The 10,683-nt window shown below is 34.7% G+C and overlaps 1 protein-coding gene across 2 annotated transcripts in view; it reads right to left on the bottom strand.

Moving 5' to 3' along the window:
- The window catches only part of LOC106470466 (disks large 1 tumor suppressor protein-like), a 30,925-nt gene extending 24,047 nt beyond the window's left edge, over positions 1-6,878 (bottom strand). Inside the window, exon 1 of one of the 2 annotated variants that reach the window (XM_022399076.1) lies at positions 6,835-6,878. The gene's annotated coding sequence lies outside the window, so the exon portion shown is untranslated. Of the gene's footprint in view, positions 1-5,828; positions 5,955-6,834 lie in introns of those variants that run through there. The other variant, XM_022399075.1, reaches the window with a different exon arrangement.
- Between the last annotated feature and the right edge of the window lie 3,805 nt (positions 6,879-10,683).

Genomic DNA, 10,683 nt, shown 5'->3' on the forward strand with positions numbered 1-10,683 from the left:
TTAGAAGAAAACAGTGAATTTAGACAGCTGTAACAAAAAACTTTTCATATCGTTCCCATAAAACTATACACTGATGTCTAGGTATTTTTCATAAGGATAAGAGTTACAAAAGCGTTCATAAAATCCTGATTTTTCAAGCGGCCAGTATAACAATAGAAGTAAAAACTTGGACCTTGTTTTGTCACGTAACAGAGGAGGAAGCAAGAGTTACCGGGAATGAAGGGGGGTGGGGGCTAAAATAAAAATCACAGAAATACCTACTTCTAAAGTATTCATGCTTTTTATTTAATAAAAATACCTTCCCGAAATATTTTAAAAATGTATTTATCCATCTAGCAAACCAGAAATGTTTATATAAAAAAATATGATCCCCCGTTAAAGCTCTATGGCTGAAACTGAAGAATAAAAGCAGTTTTCTGCGGTATTTGTGAGGTACAATTAAGCCTCACAGTGGTATATCATCTCATGATTTTAATCATCACACGTGACTTTTTATCCACTTGATCATCACGAAATTCTTACAACAGTAATTGGGGACATAAATTAGATTTCTTTCAAAAGAAGAAAACTTTCAATAGAGAGGACTGGAACAGATAAGAACCAACACATAAAAGCGCTGATGCATTAATTTCTCAAACAGAACGTCGAGGGCTGAAAACGGTCGTCGTGTTGTAAAAACTCAAAATACATTATACTATCACAGTGCATGTTTTTTAAATATTAACTACTTTACTCTGATTGAAACCTTCATAACGATTAGGGATGAAAAGCTAACCCTACTGAGAATATTATTAACGAACATTCGAAGCGAAATTTGGTATCTGAATATTCGGGGGATTTTTAATTTGTTAGGACTTTTTCTTTATGTCGTACACTGACTGGAAGTCACTTTGGTTCTCGGATGTAAAGTACAAGCAAATTTCAACAATTACAACCTCTGAATACATATCTTGGTATCTGTTTATCCATCATCCTAATCAATGAAGTAAACACAAGTTCGGTATTCACTACAGTACAAAACGTTTAAAACTCGGAATGTTACGATATTTTACACAGTGACTAAAATCCAGGAGTTCATAGGTGCTGCTAACTAGCTGCCTTCCATCTATTTCCATAGAAAATTAGTAACGGCTACGTGCATAGCATTTATGTATCTTTGAGCGGAAACACCAGTATGGTGTGGTCCAGAACGGCCTCTTCCAGCCCTACGACTGAGATTAACTGACCAGTGAACTCATTATGTTTAGAAAGCTTATGCATTAAAAAAAATCTATTAAAAAAATGTTAATAGAAAAGACACATTCCAATATGTCTTCAGTAATAAATTTTCTACATAAAGGTTGTACTAACCTGTTCTTTTATACACGAGATAAACATTGTGATACAAAATCACAATATGACTGATAAGATAAATGTTTCGCTCTTAATAGGCTCCGTACTAGTTTTGAAAATTCGACTACACTCTGTTAGTATAAGATCGCTGTCAATTTTGCGTTGATTTTTGAATTTCGCACAAAACTACACGAGGGCTATCTGCGCTAGCCGTCCCTAATTTAGCAGTGAAAGGCTAGAGGGAAGGCGGCTAGTCATCACCGCCAACTCTTGGGCTACCTTTTTTTTTTACCAACGAATAGTGGGATTGACCGTTACATTATAACATTCCCATGGCTGAAAGGGCGAGCATATTTGGTGGGTCGGGGATTAAAACCCGCGATCCTCAGATTGCGGGTAGAGCGCCCTAACCACCTGGCCAATCGCTGTCGAAATGGACTTTTGAGCAATACCTATTGGCAACCTGTGTCCTCTTAAGGACAAAATGTTCAAAACTATAATCAGTATTACTAGCCTCGACCCATATAACATTTACGATAGTTTTCATGCCCGTGCATTAAGTCTCCTTATTCTATCATTTTTACGCACGACATTTAAGATATCTTTTCTTGCAGGCATTATGTATTAGATCGATAAACCCTCGTCTATAAGAAAAAATATATATTACGCGGTCAGACGTAACTTTATTTAATCCTCCACTATGGCCATCTTTTCCTGCGCATGTCACGAGGTTTTAGTGAGATACATTCAAAATTTGATTCAACTACTTGCTTATGATAATATACAAATAAGTACAGCATAAAAACGTAGCTAATAATCCATATCTTAATAGTATACAAGTTTTAAGTTCTTACATTTAAAAGGCAATATTAAAAAAATACTGAATTTTCTCCTAGTGTGAGAATTTCTCACTAGATATCCCCTCTTCTCTAATTTATTCACCACCCCTTCAAGAAGTACGAAACACAACGTAAATTACTCATTACAATTTAGTCAAGTCAATACACAATCCGGACTCCTCGGACAAAGGCCTTTCTAATGATACGAGATTTGTGGCGTTTAATCGAGAAATTTGCGAGAAAAGTTCTGGACAGACAGAAAATCGCAAGAGTATTATTGATATAGATTGTTATATTTCATTACATGTTTATCATCAAATCGTTTCGCGTTACAGATAAAACGTTGTATGTTCCAATTTTGTTGGCCCGAGGAGATTAAATACTGAGCTGAATGGACTTGTCGCCAGTGGCATACAACAAACAGTGGGTAAAGCTGAAATGATATTTAACATGCTTTTACCATAAATCCGTAATGAATCAGTTATGTGTGATATGTTCTAAGCATCGAACTATGGCAGGTCATTTTTACAACGTTTCTCTACATTTAAATCTACTCTATGTATGTAGCACAAGGTTTACAGCAACAAAACTTGTGTTCCTTTGTCAATCTGTGTACCATGCTTATGTACTGTGTTCACATTTATTTGTATAAATCACAGTATGGTAATTTAAGACAGACGAAAATTAAAAATAACTGGTATACTACTGTGGGACAACTAACTCTTGGACCACTCTTTGGTATGGATGTCTTGCTGCATGCAACTTCCCCCACAAGATCATGTGACAAAATATTAATATTTTAACAGGCCCCTCACGAGGCAGTGGGAGACATTTTTGATGAAAAACAAACTGCCCAATCCGGTTTTTCTTAATTTGATCTGAAATTTTGTGGATGTTTTTATGAGCTAAAAATAAGACATTTCCCGCACTCTTTTATTGTTGCGGCTTCGAAAAGTGATTTGAAGTGGTAAGGTGACTAAAATCCGTCAGCGCATCACGAGTTTAACGGCCAAGCACAAGAAGCACAGAAGTCTCCAAATGACACTCAGAGGTATTCAAGAACCGTTTAGAACCATCCTGGTAGATATTGTGCAGCAAGCCGAGTACAATATTATACCTGTAGCTACTTTGAAAGTGTTCTTGTGTACTCATCCTACTGCTGACTATCGTGATGCTTCGATCTTCCTTACAGAATCGCAGGTGAAATCGTTCGTATCTCAATTGAAAGCTAAACATAAAAAAAGGTGATAGCAGAAGCATAAAAGGTTGGCAACTGCTTAATTAACGATGCTGAGAATGTGGCTTTATTGATATATACTGAATTGACTCCAAGCAGGTAGACCTTAATACTAGCTAGTATGAAGACTTGGGGATGGTGTATTTCACTTAAAAAATTATCAATTAACAAACGAAAACTTGTCTCGAAAAGATACGTCCAAAACCACCCTCTTTGGAAGTTTCCGGATTGAACTTACTTTTAATATTCAACAAAATTGTAGTGTAAAGACACCCCTTGGCTTCTGAAAGACGTGTTTAATTAAAATCTTTATAGTGATTAACTGTTCTTTTAAAATTAAAAACTAAGCCATTCTTACATCATGATTTATTATCAGTAAAATAAACAACTGGTAATCTGGATTAAGCTCAATGTTTTAGCCAAAGTCAATTAAATTTCATAATTGTTTATTCCACAAATAATCCACATGGACACATCTTTATATATATATGTGTGTGTGGAATGGGGTGTGGTCGAAATTCAAAATTTTAGCGTCCTTTAGCTTCAACTGTCCGTATTTTGAATATACAAATCAACGATATTTAAATACACATCCTTGAGGAACAAAACTGTATCTATAAATTTAAGGGAAATTTAAATGGTATGCCTCTGTGAACAGAAACTTTCCTATGTTTTAACCTATATTTCAGCTTTAAAGTTTATAAACATGCAGTAAGAGCAAACGTATTTTGAATTAATTAAAAATTAGGTGTATAAACAGAAGCTAATGTTGAAACAGTCCTAATATTTATAACTGTACTGACTGGACGTATTTAGATATCAAACATCAAAATATTGTACGAACACTAGTTTGTATTCATGTATTTTCGTTACTGTTATTTTGATGCAAGGATGCATAAATGGCTCCAAGTGTTGTATCCACAGCGAATATCGAGCACAGAATTTAGGCGTTATAAGCACTCGAGCTTATCATTGACCCATCGAAAAACGTTTCTTTGTCATATAAGTAGAGTATAGACTTTGAAATGCGAGCCCCATAAAACTATCATGGGGTTGATATTTCACTAGTTTGCATTAAATGCGAAGTATGATACTTAATACATCAATTACTGTTTATAAAGAAATAAACACTTCATATGATATTTCGTTTCTTTTAATACCGGCGTATGTTTTAATTTGCAATAAACAAAGTTACTAATTTCGGATACCTTGACTGTCCACCTATATTTACATATGCATATTTCTCGCGTTTTATCTTTCCGACAAAAGCGATATGGCTTTTATTATTTTACTTTAGAGATTCTGCCCTTACTGTAAATTACCGTTAAAGTCTACTTCAAAGCGCTGTTATTATATAATTTCTCTTAAAAGAAAGCAATTAAGCTGTAGTAAATGTACTATGTACGTGATTAAGTGATAAAAAAATAGTTCATGTACGTGATAACTAACAAGTGTTTTTCATCAGCGAACAAACAGCTGCAGCCACCTGCTAGTCGGGGTAGACAGACAGAACACATGTGGTGAGAACACCCGCAAGTCTCATGAGTACTTTAGTTCTTGCACGTTAGCAATCTCTCACATAACACTCACACTTGGACCATTCAGCGTCCACAACCCTTTAGACCAAAAGTATTAGAGACAGGAAAGGAACACTATTTCTTGGAGAAATGCTACACGTAACGATTATTATTCTTTAACCCACGTTTTTACACTACTATTTTAAACACTAACAAACTACACATACTTTTTTTCTCTATAACATGAAATACCTGTAGCCTGATGATGGACTTAAGTAATCTCGAATATTTACAAACTGTTAGAACAGAGTGTACAAATGCCATTTTACACTAGTCTGATAATAACACACAGTTGTGGATGTTTTAATACTATTTCCTGAAGATCGAGAAATCAATACACCCTTAGTTTTCAGCTACTTTAACAGCAGACTTTCTTACACGCAAAACGACATTTGTCAGTCCTTTTTTGCAAATTAATATCCGTGTTTGAATACATGTATGTGTAAAAGATTTAATGAATACAATGCAGTTAATATTCTGGGTTTGGAAACACCACGAAGTACGGCAAAGAAAGCATCAACAATTTCACACTAAGACAAAGCTTTATATTTCATCACCAGTTCTTTAAGTAAGCAAATACATTTAGAGAAATAACAGTTCAGAATGCTTTGTTTTCATCATGACTTACTCTGAAGATAACTAGTTATATCTGTCAAAAGGCCTAATATTACTTGGAAGTTGGAGTTTAGTGACTGATGTACATATAAAATAACTACAATTTTACACATTTCTAACCATAAGCCTTTGCATGGATTTGTATTACACGCGTTTGCAACAACACATTTTCTACATGTAAAAACACATTATGATAACTCAAAACGTCTTTTTAAGAACAATCCTTACCTTTCTTCTACTGTAAAGACCGAGTACAAAATCAAGTAGTCCTTAAAAATTAACAACGATGTGTAACAGCGTGACATCAACCGCTGGAAAATCCACGGTTAATGATGCCCCGCATATATCAACCATGCACATGACACACACAGATCGATGCAGGCACGCCTGAGATACCTCGCTCCAAGCACTAGCATTGACGCGCGTGTCATTTAGCGCCCTCTAGTAACCATCATTATAAAATGACATAACAATTAATACCTTGTTTGTTATCTAAATGCTAACGAGTTTGGAAATTTAAAAACAAACTATAAATGTATCCCACTACGGAAATAGATAATTCGACATGACTTTCAATCCTTATGGATAAATGATAGAATTACACATCAAGAACACCAAACTTAAAAAAAGTAACCCCAACTCCTAAATAAAGAATAAAAAAAAATTGTCACTGGCTAATCATAAATGGAAAGCTTATAATTTGGTGCAGTGTTAAGTTCTCTTAACTTTATTTCCAGAAAATAACGAGCCCCTTATTTTATGGGTTATACGAAATGAATAATCTCAAGATTATTCATCATATAACATACTGTAGCTGATTATAACTTTAAACTAAAAATGGTTATCTTTGTTGTCACGCTGTGTGGATCTCACGTGGTTATTAATGTTAAAAAAACCTCCCATCCAGCAATGAGTTGTACAGCCCTGACCCAAAAATTGAGTTTTTTTCTTTTGGTCCATAACCGAATTATTCACTAGTTTGTTGAATAAACATTAAAATTTCCGGGCTTATACACATAGGAATTGCCATCGTAATATAAAACCTGTAACGTTGAACGACTCTAAATTAGACTTCTAATAGGCAGACACAGGTGGAAAAAAAATTAAATTTTGATACGTTAACATCACATATCGGAGAAAAGTTGTTTCAGTTAACGTTAACAACCTTGTTGCCCGTACGTTTACATCCAAACACAGCACAATAACAAACATCTAAAAGCACGTGAAAACTTACTTAAGACTTCTGAAAACTGGGGATTTTAAACAAGCACACACACTCACAAACGCAACTTTCCAAAGGCCACTGCTACTCTGATAAATATATCACTGCGCATGTGCTTACACACTATAACACGTCACTGCTCCATATTTGGTTAATCTATTTTTATCTGCAGCTGTGGGACAGTTTACGTTTTTTTCTCTCTCTCTCTGTTCACATGTATGTATACATTGCACTTAGTCTCATTGTAAACTACTATTATTTTTTACTTCAATTCTTAATTATATCTTGTATACATGTATGTATGTATACATTTAGTCTCATTGTAAACTATTATTAATTTTCCACTTCAATTCTTAATTATATTTTGTGTACTTGTCACAAATTCTAACAACAGTATTTATGTAGAATGCTGTGGTGACATATCTTATTCTAGCATTGCGAAAAAGAGTCCGTTCGAAACGTCTCTTAAAAATATCCTAATTTAGACGTGGTCCTACCGTTGTTGATTTGTTCGTTTAAGTACATCTCGTAATCCAAGTCTTCCTTCTACAGAAAGTTAGCTGTACCACGTGGATCCCGTTCTTGACCAGGGTTTTTAAACTAATTTTAAAAACGTGCTATCGTGAAGAATATAGATGTTTATTTTATTGTTTTGTATCCTTATTATTACAATGATTACTGAGCGATAATGAGACTGAAAATAAATCTATGATAATAGATATGAAATGCATGAAGCAAAGGACTAAAAGCGTTAGTTTAAGAGATAAACAAGTAAACTTTATATTTTTATTTTTTCGTTCTGATTATTCTTAAGTGCTTGTGATAACTGGTTGAGTTTTTAATACGGAAACTATTTATTCTTTATCTATAAATCTGTTATAATTGGAAACCACTGTCGCTACTGTTGTGCTTATAACACTACATCATGTCTCATACGATGGTGAAGTTGGAATAGAAGCATAATTAATAAAGTTTGCCAAAGACATTAAAACTCTTGGGTATATCTAGTTGTATTGATGGTGTTGAGATTCAATTGGTAAGTTGGACAAATATGTGACATCCGATCTTTAATCATTGTAAGTATAAGATAATGCATTTGAGTTATCATAAATTGGATCACACGTTTAATACAGACGGGAACCCACTTAGTGGCATGAATGAAAAGGATTTAGGCATAGCGATAGATAAGTCATTCAAGCCAACGAAGCAATGCCCTGTTGCCAGTTGTATTGCTCATATAATTTTAGTGTTTTTTATAGACATAGTGATTACAAGCCAAAAGAGGTTATTATTTTTCTATACAAATCACTAGTTAGGCCTCACTTGGAATACTATGTACAGTTTTGTTCTCCTTATTTATAAGAAAGGATATTGTCTAATTGGAAATGGTTCAGGGGAGGGTACCAAGAATGATTCAGGAGCCAAAGGTTATCTTATAGGAATAGGTTAAGATATTCTAACTTATATAAAACAGTAAAAAAAAAGGACCATGCCTTACTGAATAAATTACAAACGTCCAAATTGACAAGACATGTTTCGGCACCGTGGCATTTTATGTGATGGTCAATCCCATTATTCGATTTAGAATAGCCCAAGGGTTGGCAGCCTCCCTCTAGTTTATGACTCCAAAATTAGAGATGCTAGAGAAGATAGACACCAAGTAGCTTTGAACGAAATTCAACAGAACTAACATAATATTTATATACTCATGAAATATGACAATGAAATGTGATATGTTCAAACGCTTGGGGTTAAAATAGCAAAATACAAATTTTTAACAATAAGGAATCGGAAAATTTTTAACATGAAAGGTATCTTGTTCACAAGTGGTCTAAATGTCCAGATGAGAGATCACTATTGCTCAGGTATAGTCATACTTGATTTCTATATTCCAGAGGAAAGGTGGCCACAAGGAATTTCTTCAGATCGTTGAATTTAATAACGGGATTGACTGTTAATTTTATAACGTGCACACACACCTAAAGTGCAGAGCATGTTCAAGTCTCGAACCCCGAACCCTTCGACTCGCAGCCTGACACTAGAACACGTGTGGCCTAAAAACATTATGAAAGCATACCAACCACTGTAATTGCATCTCAAGTTACCACTCTACGATACTTTGTTGTTCATGAATCAATTCATGATAGATCAGTTGACTTTCAACACAACCATTTATCCTAGTGCTTTTCAAGTTTGGCATTGTTGTGCATGGCTCTTCTTCTGCTAAAGCTAAACTCGGTTTTCCGATAATTCTGAAGAGGTTGTAAAGCTAAAACTTGATGAGAACTTTAGATACAAAGGTATACTGTACTAAAACAAAACAATAAGCATGTTTTAAAAATAAAGCCAAATTTTCTGTTATAAGAGCTTCAAGATATTGTCATCCAAATCAAGTTAGCTTTTAAGCGACCTAATTTTTCAATGAGATCTTATTTTCTTATAAATATTTAAAAAGAGAATAACTGGTCTACAGCATACGATGCACCTTAATAGTTCTAACCTCATTGTCAATGGAATGGACTAGCGGTTTTGATCAGATACACTCCCCCATGGTAGAACAAATGCTATCTGGTACCATTGAACGAGACATATTATGCCAATTGTCCAAAATATATGATCAGCCAAAGTTTTGTTTGGTACAGTTTCCGGAAGTATTTCTAGGGCAAACCAATTAAGTGCCTAACAGACCATATTTTTCAAAAGTTATCAGTTTTAACGAAAAAACGCGATTATTCAGCCTAAGATACGCATGGTTTGTTTGTTTGTTTGTTTCGAATTTCGCGCAAAGCTACACGAGGGCTATCTGCTCTAGCCGTCCATAATTTAGTAGCGAAAGACTAGAGGGAAAGCAGCTAGTCATCACCACCCACCACCAATGCTTGGGCTACTCTATTACTAACGATGAGTGGTATTGACCATCACATAACGCCCCCTCGGCTGAAAGGGCGAGCATATTTGGTGAGACGGGGATTCGAACCCGTGACCCTCAGATCGCGAGTGAAGCGCCCTAACCACCTAGCCATGCCAGGCCCAAAATACGTATGAATGATAGGTCAATACTTAAAAGTTTTGTTACTGCTCATACACAAATATCTTCAACGAAGGCGCAAAATAAGTCATTTTCACACACAACTAATATAAAAAATACATTGGTTAAGACAAGAAATAAACGCTTACTATCCAAATTTCTTTTGTTATTTTTTTGATGATGGTATACTGAATTTTGCTCCATCGTGTATTTAGATGCGTTCTTCCTTAGTATCTTGAATTGTAGTGTTACTTTGTTACCGATTTATTGTGTAATATATGCATACACAGGCAATGTGTTTATAATGTAATTTGTTTCCAGTTTTTCGGAAATCGTACTTTGATCGAAATCAAATTGCTATCAGCAAACAAACTTATGGGGGAATAAAAATATATAAAAACCTTAGCCGTCATGTCATTCACTGATTCAGAGTGTATGTTACCATATATGTATTTGTTTTTATAACAGTGCAAAACGGGCTATCTGCGCCCTGCCTACCGCAGGAATGGAACCCCGGATTTTTGCATTATAAATCCGTAAATTTATAGTTGAGTGTTTTCTTATAGCAAAGCCACATCGGGCTATCTGCTGTGTCCACCGAGGGGAATCGAATCCCTGATTTTAGCGATACAAATCCGAAGACTTATCGCTGTCCCACCGGGGGGACCTTACAGCTGAGTCACCAGAGAATGTTACTACTTATATATATATATATATATATATATATATATATATATATACACACATATATCGTGACTAAGTAATTAAATTTTAATAAGTATTAGTTACTTTTAGTATATATTAGTAATAACGTACTACTAACGTAACTAATA

This window comes from Limulus polyphemus, unplaced genomic scaffold (assembly GCF_000517525.1).
Source record: "Limulus polyphemus unplaced genomic scaffold, Limulus_polyphemus-2.1.2 Scaffold4021, whole genome shotgun sequence".
NCBI classification, from domain to species: domain Eukaryota; kingdom Metazoa; phylum Arthropoda; class Merostomata; order Xiphosura; family Limulidae; genus Limulus; species Limulus polyphemus.